Consider the following 14,751-nt stretch of genomic DNA (forward strand, 5'->3'; position numbering starts at 1 on the left):
AGTCAGCCTCTCTGGAGGTTGGCTGCTCTGTCCCCCTTTTTTTTTGGCCTAGTAACCCACAATTATACCAGGCCCACAGATCTGGCCAATGCCCAAACACACATAAAAACACTCATAAATCAGAAATGCTTTATCCCAGTGACATGGGGCTTCAGTATGTATCTCACATAGATAGATATGTTATGTGTGTACCATTTAAAAGTATTTAAAACCATTCTGAATGATTTTGACCTCAAAATAATACAATCACATGATTTGGCCTGGTAACTTAAAAACACATGAAAACCCTCATAAATCAGAAATGCTTTATCCCAGTGACATGGGGCTTCAGTATGTATCTCACATAGATAGATATGTTATGTGTGTACCATTTAAAAGTATTTAAAACCATTCTGAAGACTTTTGACCCCAAAATAACACAAGGCCCACAGCTGTGGCCAATGCCCAAACACACATAAAAACACTCATAAATCAGAAATGCTTTATCCCAGTGACATGGGGCTTCAGTATGTATCTCACATAGATAGATATGTTATGTGTGTACCATTTAAAAGTATTTAAAACCATTCTGAATGATTTTGACCTCAAAATAATACCATCACATGATTTGGCCTGGTAACCTAAAAACACATGAAAACCCTCATAAATCAGAAATGCTTTATCCCAGTGACATGGGGCTTCAGTATGTATCTCACATAGATAGATATGTTATGTGTGTACCATTTAAAAGTATTTAAAACCATTCTGAATGATTTTGACCTTATTTGAAAGCTCCATAAATTGATCTATGGCGCCATCAAGCGACTTTTTAAATGTACTTATCCCACTGACATGGGACAGCAGTGGGCTGCTGAAACAGGTGTCCTGGGGGTGGTGATGGCCTTTAAAAGTATTTAAAACCTTTTTAAAAAATGGTCCTGGTAACCCAGAATAAAACCAGGTGCCCGTTTGGACTTAGTGCAATTTCTGAGAAGAAAAACATAGTCATTTTTCTGAAGATTTTTTGAAAAGCTATATAATTCCCTCTTGCTGTATCTCATTGAGTTGGGCCATTAGGATGGTGCTCTAAGGGTGGGTATGGAGGTCCATATACCCTCTATAAGTATTTAAAACCGTTTTTCAAAAATTGTCCTGGTAACCCAGAATAAAACCAGGTGCACGTTTGGACTTAGTCTCTGAAGCGAACTGAAAAGTTGGCACTTTGTAACTTTTTTGACCAAAATCTGAAATTTTCAAATAATGATTAAAAATACTTCCCGGGGGGCTAGAGGTCCCAGACTTCGGCTCATACCCTCTCTCGTGATGGGCAACAATTAGCCCCGGGTTAGAAAATGTCGCTTCTATAGGAACCTATTTTTTCGGTAAACGGAACTTTTTTTCGCAAACTTAAAACTCGATTTTCTATTATAAATTGTTATGGAAAAACGGTTTAAATTAGATGGAAATGTTCGTCTACGTGTGCCCTTTCGTGCAAAAAAACCCCCATCCTGATTGGAGTTGTACTTTTCGATTTATTCAAGTTTAAAGTGTCCTACCGTGACATCGGGAATAGCCTTGAAACTGTGTGAGTGAGAGTTATTTTTACACACTCGTGGCCGTGTGGGGCAGACAGGTACCGGCGCGATTTGAGAAACCTGGTTTTTGACAACTGGAGAACCACATTCCGTCGGCGACCCATAGGTGGTTGCTACTCTGGCCGAATAGGGAGTGCTTTATGGACACTTTTGAGGGTTACAAGCCCCTCGGAACCATGGTAGTTCGGTCCTTATCCCTTCGGCGACCGATTGATGATTACTACTCATGCCGAATAGGGAGAGCTTTATGGACACTTTTGAGGGTTACAAGCCCCTCGGAACCATGGTAGTTCGGTCCTTATCCCTTCGGCGACCGATTGATGATTACTACTCATGCCGAATAGGGAGAGCTTTATGGACACTTTTGAGGGTTACAAGCCCCTCGGAACCATGGTAGTTCGGTCCTTATCCCTTCGGCGACCGATTGATGATTACTACTCATGCCGAATAGGGAGAGCTTTATGGACACTTTTGAGGGTTACAAGCCCCTCAGAACCGTGGGTACTTTGGACCATATCCCTTCCGCGCCTGCCCTAAGGATTTGGGCCGTCAAAGGGCATGGGTTTGGGCCTTCAAGGGCAGTACACTAATCTCTGAATCCGTATCAGAGTGCCTCTTTTCAGGCATATTGACAAGTGTGTATAGCCCTGGAAGCCTATGAAAGTACCAGGGCATGGCTGTCTGGCCTTGGCATTATGCCCTAAGGATTTGGGCCGTCAAAGGGCATTAGGGCCTATGGGTTTGGGCCTTCAAGGGCAGTACACTAATCTCTGAATCCGTATCAGAGTGCCTCTTTTCAGGCATATTGACAAGTGTGTATAGCCCTGGAAGCCTATGAAAGTAAAGGATTTGGGCCGTCAAAGGGCATTTGGGCCGTCAAAGGGCATTAGGGCCTTGGGTCTTTAGGTTCCCAGGCTCTCGGTGGAAAAAAACGGTGTGATCCCCAGCGGGGCTCGAACACCGATCGTCAGATCATAAGCCACAGCCGCTACCCCCATGGCCAACTGGGCTTTGACGAACAAAGAGGCCCTGGAAGCCTATGAAAGTACCAGGGCATGGCTGTCTGGCCTTGGCATTATGCCCTAAGGATTTGGGCCGTCAAAGGGCATTAGGGCCTATGGGTTTGGGCCTTCAAGGGCAGTACACTAATCTCTGAATCCGTATCAGAGTGCCTCTTTTCAGGCATATTGACAAGTGTGTATAGCCCTGGAAGCCTATGAAAGTACCAGGGCATGGCTGTCTGGCCTTGGCATTATGCCCTAAGGATTTGGGCCGTCAAAGGGCATTTGGGCCGTCGAAGGGCATTTGGGCCGTCAAAGGGCATTAGGGCCGTCAAAGGGCATTAGGGCCTTGGGTCTTTAGGTTCCCAGGCTCTCGGTGGAAAAAAACGGTGTGATCCCCAGCGGGGCTCGAACACCGATCGTCAGATCGTAAGCCACAGCCGCTACCCCCATGGCCAACTGGGCTTTGACGAACAAAGAGGCAACGAGGTGATCTTTATGGTCAAATTTCCAATCAGTCCAATTGGTCTGATATTGGCCCACACCTGGGGCTCATTAAGCCCTAGTTAGGGTTAGGTCGTTGTTTGGTGGAGCAAACAAAGAGACATACACGCACGCAGGAGAGAGAAGCTATGAACAGTAGACTAAAACGTGATTGTGGGCTTTGTTCCAAGCGGAATATCGTGCGGATAGACCGACATTTCAAGTCTGTCCATGCACTTAAGCCTGCTACTACAGAATGGAAGCGTGCTATGCAATCTAGCCGGCGTTCAACTGAGAGACAGCAGCCCGAATCATGGCAGTGTATGCAGCCTAACAACGGTGTTGCACCGCAGCTGGAGCCCTGGGAGAACCCTGGGTATTTCCAGTGTGTTGAAAGTGAGTTGTCCGTGGAGCAGCAGCTGGTAGACAAGGGTGAGCAGTCCGCGGTGGTGGATCAGCAGCTGTGGGACGAGAGTGAGCAGGCGGCGGCGACTGCGCCGGTGCAGTCAACCAGTCAGATCGGTGGTGAACCATGCTCGGAACCGAGGGAGCAAGGCTGCGTCATGGTGACTTCCACGGAGAGCGAGAGTGATGAAGGCGGCGGTGTGTCCTCCAGAATTGAAGGTTGGAGGAATGGAATTTTGACTGAATATGAACACTTTGCTATTGGTAAAAACCCTTCAGTTAAACGAATTGACAATAGTCGCACCAGTCTATCCAGAGTACGACAATTCCTCCGCTATATGTCAGAGGGCAAGGCCGATGAAGGACTGTGTTCTCTGGATAACTACAGACGTGTGTATGAGTGGTATGGTGAATGTGAAGACCGTTGTTTGGCACCATCCACGTTAAAAATGTACCGAGCTGATGTTCGAAGTTTCCTGAATTATCTTATTCAGTTCCGGCCAAAAGGTCTGCAGGCTAAAGCCAGTGGAATTCGAAAGTTGTTACTCTGCTTGGCAAAGATGGACAGGGATTCGCGGCAGAGCCAGGCAACACACAGGGCAAAATTCCGCAAACGGTGCAGGGACGAGGTGCTCAGCGCTGCGGAGTTAAGCCGGTTTGTTGAGCTAAGTAATCAAGCTATTCCTTCGGTTCTCAGTAGGCTGGAGGTCCGAGCCACCTGCGCTGATAGACGTAGGTTTGCGGCTCTCATGTCCAGCCGGTTGGCCATCTTTAATGGCACTCGACGATCCCCAGTCACCACCTTCAGTGAGAGGGAATTTACTGAAGTAACCCCGGAAAGTGGGGGTTATCAGATGTGCATTTCAAGCCACAAAACGAACTATAGCTTCGGTGAGTGCAGAGTTGTTCTATCTGAGCAGGAATACACTTGGCTTAAACGATTCCATCAGATCAGGCCTAATCTGAGTGGAATCACCTCAGACACAACACTCTTCTTTTTCACGTCCTGCGGTCAACCGTACGGCAATCTCTGTGAGTATGTGGGCCAGATATTTGCAGAGTTTGGCATTGGAAGTAAAGTCACCTTCGGTACAATTCGACGAAGCGTTGCTACATTGAACTTTAATCAAGGCTCGGTTACAGACCGGGGAACTGTGGCTGACCATATGTGTCATTCTCTGGAAACGCAGGCACGGTACTACCGGTACCATGATTTGCCTCGTAACGCCAGCCGAGCGCGGTCACTAATTGAGGGACAAATCAACCCATGATTCACTGATAAATAAAGAACATTTATTTGAAATTCACCCATGTCTTTGTGTGTCATTTGGTCACAGTTGAGAATGTATGGAGGCCTGAGGGTCTGAAATACCAGGGTGTTATGGGGTACCAGGTGCACTGAGCTGAAGAGACAGGCCGAGATAGAGGGCAGGCAGGTGGGCAGGCAGGGTAGAGAGAGTAAGCCTTGGTAACCAGTTCAATCACCAGGTACACATGCTGGACTTAGTGCAATGAGAGAGAAGTATGACTCTGTCATTGAATTGTATTGGGTTACCAGGTGACCTTGGTGGGGGGTGTGGGTCCCCCCTATGGGGTCTCCCTAACCCCCCTATGGTGGTCTCAGAGTGGGCATGTAGGTCTGTATACCCTTTAAAAATGTCACCCCTCCATAAATTGATCTATGGCGCCATCAAGCGACTTTTTAAATGTACTTATCCCACTGACATGGGACAGCAGTGGGGTGCTGAAACATGTGTCCTGGGGGTGGTGATGGCCTTTAAAAGTATTTAAAACCGTTTTTCAAAAATTGTCCTGGTAACCCAGAATAAAACCAGGTGCCCGTTTGGACTTAGTGCAATTTCTGAGAAGAAAAACATAGTCATTTTTCTGAAGATTTTTTGAAAAGCTATATAATTCCCTCTTGCTGTATCTCATTGAGTTGGGCCCTTAGGATGGTGCTCTAAGGGTGGGTATGGAGGTCCATATACCCTCTATAAGTATTTAAAACCGTTTTTCAAAAATTGTCCTGGTAACCCAGAATAAAACCAGGTGCCCGTTTGGACTTAGTGCAATTTCTGAGAAGAAAAACATAGTCATTTTTCTGAAGATTTTTTGAAAAGCTATATAATTCCCTCTTGCTGTATCTCATTGAGTTGGGCCCTTAGGATGGTGCTCTAAGGGTGGGTATGGAGGTCCATATACCCTCTATAAGTATTTAAAACCGTTTTTCAAAAATTGTCCTGGTAACCCAGAATAAAACCAGGTGCACGTTTGGACTTAGTCTCTGAAGCGAACTGAAAAGTTGGCACTTTGTAACTTTTTTGACCAAAATCTGAAATTTTCAAATAATGATTAAAAATACTTCCTGAGGGGCTAGAGGTCCCAAATTTTGGCTCATACCCTCTCTCGTGATGGGCAACAATTAGCCCCGGGGTAGAAAATTTCGCTTCCATAGGAACATATTTTTTCGGTAAACGGAACTTTTTTTCGCAAACTTAAAACTCGATTTTCTATTATAAATTGTTATGGAAAAACGGTTTAAATTAGATGGAAATGTTCGTCTACGTGTGCCCTTTCGTGCAAAAAAACCCCCATCCTGATTGGAGTTGTACTTTTCGATTTATTCAAGTTTAAAGTGTCCTACCGTGACATCGGGAATAGCCTTGAAACTGTGTGAGTGAGAGTTATTTTTACACACTCGTGGCCGTGTGGGGCAGACAGGTACCGGCGCGATTTGAGAAACCTGGTTTTTGACAACTGGAGAACCACATTCCGTCGGCGACCCATAGGTGGTTGCTACTCTGGCCGAATAGGGAGTGCTTTATGGACACTTTTGAGGGTTACAAGCCCCTCGGAACCATGGTAGTTCGGTCCTTATCCCTTCGGCGACCGATTGATGATTACTACTCATGCCGAATAGGGAGAGCTTTATGGACACTTTTGAGGGTTACAAGCCCCTCGGAACCATGGTAGTTCGGTCCTTATCCCTTCGGCGACCGATTGATGATTACTACTCATGCCGAATAGGGAGAGCTTTATGGACACTTTTGAGGGTTACAAGCCCCTCGGAACCATGGTAGTTCGGTCCTTATCCCTTCGGCGACCGATTGATGATTACTACTCATGCCGAATAGGGAGAGCTTTATGGACACTTTTGAGGGTTACAAGCCCCTCAGAACCGTGGGTACTTTGGACCATATCCCTTCCGCGCCTGCCCTAAGGATTTGGGCCGTCAAAGGGCATGGGTTTGGGCCTTCAAGGGCAGTACACTAATCTCTGAATCCGTATCAGAGTGCCTCTTTTCAGGCATATTGACAAGTGTGTATAGCCCTGGAAGCCTATGAAAGTACCAGGGCATGGCTGTCTGGCCTTGGCATTATGCCCTAAGGATTTGGGCCGTCAAAGGGCATTAGGGCCTATGGGTTTGGGCCTTCAAGGGCAGTACACTAATCTCTGAATCCGTATCAGAGTGCCTCTTTTCAGGCATATTGACAAGTGTGTATAGCCCTGGAAGCCTATGAAAGTAAAGGATTTGGGCCGTCAAAGGGCATTTGGGCCGTCAAAGGGCATTAGGGCCTTGGGTCTTTAGGTTCCCAGGCTCTCGGTGGAAAAAAACGGTGTGATCCCCAGCGGGGCTCGAACACCGATCGTCAGATCATAAGCCACAGCCGCTACCCCCATGGCCAACTGGGCTTTGACGAACAAAGAGGCCCTGGAAGCCTATGAAAGTACCAGGGCATGGCTGTCTGGCCTTGGCATTATGCCCTAAGGATTTGGGCCGTCAAAGGGCATTAGGGCCTATGGGTTTGGGCCTTCAAGGGCAGTACACTAATCTCTGAATCCGTATCAGAGTGCCTCTTTTCAGGCATATTGACAAGTGTGTATAGCCCTGGAAGCCTATGAAAGTACCAGGGCATGGCTGTCTGGCCTTGGCATTATGCCCTAAGGATTTGGGCCGTCAAAGGGCATTTGGGCCGTCGAAGGGCATTTGGGCCGTCAAAGGGCATTAGGGCCGTCAAAGGGCATTAGGGCCTTGGGTCTTTAGGTTCCCAGGCTCTCGGTGGAAAAAAACGGTGTGATCCCCAGCGGGGCTCGAACACCGATCGTCAGATCGTAAGCCACAGCCGCTACCCCCATGGCCAACTGGGCTTTGACGAACAAAGAGGCAACGAGGTGATCTTTATGGTCAAATTTCCAATCAGTCCAATTGGTCTGATATTGGCCCACACCTGGGGCTCATTAAGCCCTAGTTAGGGTTAGGTCGTTGTTTGGTGGAGCAAACAAAGAGACATACACGCACGCAGGAGAGAGAAGCTATGAACAGTAGACTAAAACGTGATTGTGGGCTTTGTTCCAAGCGGAATATCGTGCGGATAGACCGACATTTCAAGTCTGTCCATGCACTTAAGCCTGCTACTACAGAATGGAAGCGTGCTATGCAATCTAGCCGGCGTTCAACTGAGAGACAGCAGCCCGAATCATGGCAGTGTATGCAGCCTAACAACGGTGTTGCACCGCAGCTGGAGCCCTGGGAGAACCCTGGGTATTTCCAGTGTGTTGAAAGTGAGTTGTCCGTGGAGCAGCAGCTGGTAGACAAGGGTGAGCAGTCCGCGGTGGTGGATCAGCAGCTGTGGGACGAGAGTGAGCAGGCGGCGGCGACTGCGCCGGTGCAGTCAACCAGTCAGATCGGTGGTGAACCATGCTCGGAACCGAGGGAGCAAGGCTGCGTCATGGTGACTTCCACGGAGAGCGAGAGTGATGAAGGCGGCGGTGTGTCCTCCAGAATTGAAGGTTGGAGGAATGGAATTTTGACTGAATATGAACACTTTGCTATTGGTAAAAACCCTTCAGTTAAACGAATTGACAATAGTCGCACCAGTCTATCCAGAGTACGACAATTCCTCCGCTATATGTCAGAGGGCAAGGCCGATGAAGGACTGTGTTCTCTGGATAACTACAGACGTGTGTATGAGTGGTATGGTGAATGTGAAGACCGTTGTTTGGCACCATCCACGTTAAAAATGTACCGAGCTGATGTTCGAAGTTTCCTGAATTATCTTATTCAGTTCCGGCCAAAAGGTCTGCAGGCTAAAGCCAGTGGAATTCGAAAGTTGTTACTCTGCTTGGCAAAGATGGACAGGGATTCGCGGCAGAGCCAGGCAACACACAGGGCAAAATTCCGCAAACGGTGCAGGGACGAGGTGCTCAGCGCTGCGGAGTTAAGCCGGTTTGTTGAGCTAAGTAATCAAGCTATTCCTTCGGTTCTCAGTAGGCTGGAGGTCCGAGCCACCTGCGCTGATAGACGTAGGTTTGCGGCTCTCATGTCCAGCCGGTTGGCCATCTTTAATGGCACTCGACGATCCCCAGTCACCACCTTCAGTGAGAGGGAATTTACTGAAGTAACCCCGGAAAGTGGGGGTTATCAGATGTGCATTTCAAGCCACAAAACGAACTATAGCTTCGGTGAGTGCAGAGTTGTTCTATCTGAGCAGGAATACACTTGGCTTAAACGATTCCATCAGATCAGGCCTAATCTGAGTGGAATCACCTCAGACACAACACTCTTCTTTTTCACGTCCTGCGGTCAACCGTACGGCAATCTCTGTGAGTATGTGGGCCAGATATTTGCAGAGTTTGGCATTGGAAGTAAAGTCACCTTCGGTACAATTCGACGAAGCGTTGCTACATTGAACTTTAATCAAGGCTCGGTTACAGACCGGGGAACTGTGGCTGACCATATGTGTCATTCTCTGGAAACGCAGGCACGGTACTACCGGTACCATGATTTGCCTCGTAACGCCAGCCGAGCGCGGTCACTAATTGAGGGACAAATCAACCCATGATTCACTGATAAATAAAGAACATTTATTTGAAATTCACCCATGTCTTTGTGTGTCATTTGGTCACAGTTGAGAATGTATGGAGGCCTGAGGGTCTGAAATACCAGGGTGTTATGGGGTACCAGGTGCACTGAGCTGAAGAGACAGGCCGAGATAGAGGGCAGGCAGGTGGGCAGGCAGGGTAGAGAGAGTAAGCCTTGGTAACCAGTTCAATCACCAGGTACACATGCTGGACTTAGTGCAATGAGAGAGAAGTATGACTCTGTCATTGAATTGTATTGGGTTACCAGGTGACCTTGGTGGGGGGTGTGGGTCCCCCCTATGGGGTCTCCCTAACCCCCCTATGGTGGTCTCAGAGTGGGCATGTAGGTCTGTATACCCTTTAAAAATGTCACCCCTCCATAAATTGATCTATGGCGCCATCAAGCGACTTTTTAAATGTACTTATCCCACTGACATGGGACAGCAGTGGGGTGCTGAAACATGTGTCCTGGGGGTGGTGATGGCCTTTAAAAGTATTTAAAACCGTTTTTCAAAAATTGTCCTGGTAACCCAGAATAAAACCAGGTGCCCGTTTGGACTTAGTGCAATTTCTGAGAAGAAAAACATAGTCATTTTTCTGAAGATTTTTTGAAAAGCTATATAATTCCCTCTTGCTGTATCTCATTGAGTTGGGCCCTTAGGATGGTGCTCTAAGGGTGGGTATGGAGGTCCATATACCCTCTATAAGTATTTAAAACCGTTTTTCAAAAATTGTCCTGGTAACCCAGAATAAAACCAGGTGCCCGTTTGGACTTAGTGCAATTTCTGAGAAGAAAAACATAGTCATTTTTCTGAAGATTTTTTGAAAAGCTATATAATTCCCTCTTGCTGTATCTCATTGAGTTGGGCCCTTAGGATGGTGCTCTAAGGGTGGGTATGGAGGTCCATATACCCTCTATAAGTATTTAAAACCGTTTTTCAAAAATTGTCCTGGTAACCCAGAATAAAACCAGGTGCACGTTTGGACTTAGTCTCTGAAGCGAACTGAAAAGTTGGCACTTTGTAACTTTTTTGACCAAAATCTGAAATTTTCAAATAATGATTAAAAATACTTCCTGAGGGGCTAGAGGTCCCAAATTTTGGCTCATACCCTCTCTCGTGATGGGCAACAATTAGCCCCGGGGTAGAAAATTTCGCTTCCATAGGAACATATTTTTTCGGTAAACGGAACTTTTTTTCGCAAACTTAAAACTCGATTTTCTATTATAAATTGTTATGGAAAAACGGTTTAAATTAGATGGAAATGTTCGTCTACGTGTGCCCTTTCGTGCAAAAAAACCCCCATCCTGATTGGAGTTGTACTTTTCGATTTATTCAAGTTTAAAGTGTCCTACCGTGACATCGGGAATAGCCTTGAAACTGTGTGAGTGAGAGTTATTTTTACACACTCGTGGCCGTGTGGGGCAGACAGGTACCGGCGCGATTTGAGAAACCTGGTTTTTGACAACTGGAGAACCACATTCCGTCGGCGACCCATAGGTGGTTGCTACTCTGGCCGAATAGGGAGTGCTTTATGGACACTTTTGAGGGTTACAAGCCCCTCGGAACCATGGTAGTTCGGTCCTTATCCCTTCGGCGACCGATTGATGATTACTACTCATGCCGAATAGGGAGAGCTTTATGGACACTTTTGAGGGTTACAAGCCCCTCGGAACCATGGTAGTTCGGTCCTTATCCCTTCGGCGACCGATTGATGATTACTACTCTGGCCGAATAGGGAGTGATTTATGGACATTTTTGAGGGTTGCTTGTCCCTCATAACCATGGTTCCTTTGGTTCATATCCCTTCTGCGCCTGATTGGTCGTTACTACTCAGGCCGAATAGGGAGTGCTTTATGGACACTTTTGAGGGTTACAAGCCCCTCAGAACCGTGGGTACTTTGGACCATATCCCTCCGGCGCCCGATTGGTCCTAAGTATTGATCCGATTTTCCCAGCTTGGTGGTGGGAGGATATTGAGCTCTGTCCTGGACAGGTGGTCTATCCCAGCTATCACCTTGTGGGTTTGGGTCCTCCATGACCATGGTTCTTGTCCCATGAATGTGTCCGTCCCTAGCTTCCAACACGTTGCGTATCCATGGTTGTCCTCTGTTGTCGAGCCTGTTTTACATCTTCTGACCGATTTGCAATCTGTTTCCACCTGGGAGGGCCCCTGTCGGCCGGCCATTGGTCGGTGTTCAGACGGACGGTTCCTCCCGCCCCACGTGGAATTGCCTCTATCGGGGGAGCCCCTGTCGGAGACGGTTATCCCCGTCTTAATGTCAAGCTTCAGCCGCGCTCCGTTCGTGCGAGATCTAGCTGGCCCGTCTGTCTCAGTGGCCCTACATTGGTGGGGAGTGGACTACCCAGGTAGCGATGCCTGCGGATGACGTTCACCCATACCGTACCGGCGCCAGAAACACATGTATTTCTCAAACCCTGTCTTTTATCCACGTTGATGGCGTTCCGAATTAACCCTCCAGCTAAGACAAGATACCTGATTAAGCGGTGCCCCGGCACCTGTGGCTCCGGCCACGGGCAGTTCAGGGCCTCCCGCTGGGCGCACGGTGGATTGACCTAGGGCCTCCTCCCCTCACGGGATAGGAGTGGTCCCTGGCTGTTCTCCGCTTAGTGTGCCCGGGTACAACCTCTATGTTGTGAGTGGCTACCTGGTTGATCCTGCCAGTATCATATGCTTGTCTCAAAGATTAAGCCATGCAAGTCTAAGTACACACGGCCGGTACAGTGAAACTGCGAATGGCTCATTAAATCAGTTATGGGTTCGATTCCGGAGAGGGATCCTGAGAAATGGCTACCACATCCAAGGAAGGCAGCAGGGGTGCAAATTACCCACTCCCGACACAAACCAAACTCTGCTGTGGGTCGGGTAGGGTAGGGGGCTCACGCCTCCCGCCTCTCCCTTCCCTCGGCGCGGGTGAACTGGTCCTAGCCCGGTTCCCCGCAGTTCCTTTTTGCCTGGGATGCGCCCGACTGGCTCCATCCCCTTTCCCCGTTAGGCACGGCTAGATGACGCACCGATGGGTGGGTGTGTAGGCCGCTACCGAGGGGGACTGGGGGTGTCCGGTGAACCGGGACTTCCCGAAATGGTCTCACATTTTTAAGCGGCTTGAGTATCACCCAGTATCCTCGCGCGGCACTGGGAACCCAGTCAACCGCTCTGCGCCCCGGCGCAGGCGGGGGTTTAATGTCTCCCCGGCCCCACCGGCGCTTCGGCGACGGCGGCAGAGGAGCACCCGGAGGCCCCCATAAAGTTAAACCTACCTGTCTTTGAACTATGACCTCTCGCTCTGGCGAAGGGCGGAGGAAAGGAGGGCAACCTCCCCAACTCCCAACCCTTGAAACACGGACCAAGGAGACTAACGCACGCGCAAGTCAGAGTGTTTTCTCCGACACACCCCGTGGCGCAATGAAAGTGAGGGCCGGCGCGCGCTGGCTGAGGTGGGATCCCGGCCCTACGGGGTTGGGCGCACCACCGGCCCGTCTCGCCCGCTCTGTCGGGGAGGTGGAGCGTGAGCGTGTGCGATAGGACCCGAAAGATGATGAACTATGCCTGGGCGGTCCTGACGTGCAAATCGGTTGTCCGATCACCGCGGTGAGCACGGAAGCTGGGCGGGAAACCCGAGAGAGGGGCCCAAGCCCTGGAAAGAGTTGCAGTTCCGGCGGCGTCCGGTGAGCTCTTGCTGGCCCTTGAAAATCCGTAAGAGAGGGTGTAAATCTCACGTCGGGCCGTACCCATATCCGCAGCAGGTCTCCAAGGGCAACATCCTCTGGCATGTTAGAACAATGCATGTTAAGGAAAGTTGATGAGTCAGATCCGTAACTTCGGGGTAAAGATTGGTTCTAAGGGCAGGGCTGGGTAGGTCGGGCTAGGGTGTGAAATGAGGCTGGGCTCGATTCATGCCGATCTCCCCAGAAAGATGCTCGTCGGCCCCAGTAACAAGGGGTAAGGGATCTCCGGCGGGTATGTAGCCTTCGAACCAAGCTTTTTTGGGACAGAAGGCGTCTTCCTCCACCTCCCCCGTTATATCTAACTGGTTACCAGGTGCACAGAGAAGGGCCAGGAGGCAGAGTCCGGAGGCCCAGAGAGAGAGTGGGCAAGCAGACTAAAGAAGGTGGGTACCCGGGTGCAAAGTACCACCAGCACCTGGTAATCCTGGTGTGGACTTAGTCTCTGAGTGGTAAGCTGCAGGGTGACCAGGTGCACGAAGGCCGTTTTGGATAACCAGGTGCACGCGGTTCGTAACAGCGGGGCTATATGCTTTAGTGTCCGAGGAAGGGTGCTTAAGAGTGGGTGCCCTGGTTCGGATGGTGGTGGGTGCCCTGGTTCGGATGGTGGTGGGTGCCCTGGTTCGGATGGTGGTGGGTGCCCTGGTTCGGATGGTGGTGGGTGCCCTGGTTCGGATGGTGGTGGGTGCCCTGGTTCGGATGGTGGTGGGTGCCCTGGTTCGGATGGTGGTGGGTGCCCTGGTTCGGATGGTGGTGGGTGCCCTGGTTCGGATGGTGGTGGGTGCCCTGGTTCGCATGGTGGTGGGTGCCCTGGTTCGGATGGTGGTGGGTGCCCTGGTTCGCATGGTGGTGGGTGCCCTGGTTCGGATGGTGGTGGGTGCCCTGGTTCGGATGGTGGTGGGTGCCCTGGTTCGGATGGTGGTGGGTGCCCTGGTTCGGATGGTGTAAGAGCTTGTGGTGGGGGGTATCCCCCACTGGAGGTCATGCCCATAGAGAGGGGTGTTCCCCGGAGAGTGGGTGAAGGCTATCACTACCTGGTAACCCAAAATAATACCAGGCCCACAGCTGGACATAGTGCAATTTCTGAGAATTTTTGGACTTAGTCATTTTTCAAGAAAGCTCTGTCACTAACTTACATTGATGTTTAAAATGTCCAGTGGCGCCCTCTTGTGGAACATCCCGGGTGGGGGGTGTGTGAGAGGGGGGTATGGGACCGCCTATGGGGTGCTCCCTATCCGGGCATAGTAGTTTGAGGGAGTAAGCTCTACTCTCATGCCCGGAGAGATGGGTGTTCCCCGGATAGTGAGTGAAGGCCTAGAGGCCTGGAGGTCCGTAGTTCCACTGTCCTTAAGGGGGGCAGAGCAGTCAGCCTCTCTGGAGGTTGGCTGCTCTGTCCCCCTTTTTTTTTGGCCTAGTAACCCACAATTATACCAGGCCCACAGATCTGGCCAATGCCCAAACACACATAAAAACACTCATAAATCAGAAATGCTTTATCCCAGTGACATGGGGCTTCAGTATGTATCTCACATAGATAGATATGTTATGTGTGTACCATTTAAAAGTATTTAAAACCATTCTGAATGATTTTGACCTCAAAATAATACAATCACATGATTTGGCCTGGTAACTTAAAAACACATGAAAACCCTCATAAATCAGAAATGCTTTATCCCAGTG

This window comes from Salmo salar, unplaced genomic scaffold, assembly GCF_965601325.2.
Source record: "Salmo salar unplaced genomic scaffold, fSalSal1 ptg000645l, whole genome shotgun sequence".
Classification (NCBI taxonomy): domain Eukaryota; kingdom Metazoa; phylum Chordata; class Actinopteri; order Salmoniformes; family Salmonidae; genus Salmo; species Salmo salar.